This window comes from Crinia signifera, chromosome 3 (genome assembly GCF_055691185.1).
Source record: "Crinia signifera chromosome 3, ASM5569118v1, whole genome shotgun sequence".
In the NCBI taxonomy this organism is placed as follows: Eukaryota; Metazoa; Chordata; class Amphibia; order Anura; family Myobatrachidae; genus Crinia; species Crinia signifera.
The window spans coordinates 123207047-123207384 of record NC_139219.1 but is presented as its reverse complement, the minus strand read 5'-3'; positions in this window follow the sequence as shown (position 1 = coordinate 123207384).

Below are 338 nucleotides of genomic sequence, written 5' to 3'. Positions count from 1 at the left end.
TCCGTACAGTATGCACTGGTTTTCATGTAACATCTGCTTACACCTGCTGCAACTTCTATTCATCAGCCGTTTCCCTCATACATTACACAGCATTGGTTTGATTCCCAACATGCCTCCAAACTGCGTGGAGTTTAAACATTCTTCCTGTGCTGGCATTGGGTTTCCTCCCACAATCCAAAATATACCGGTATTTTAATTGGCTCCTGACAAATAATTTGTTGTTAACCCTAGTTTGTGCATGTTTAGGGATTCTAGTCGTCATATTGGATGGCAAGTTATGTTGGCTAGGTGAGAAGTTCCCAAATGCTGCCCCAAGACACCCTAGTGGTTGAGGTTTA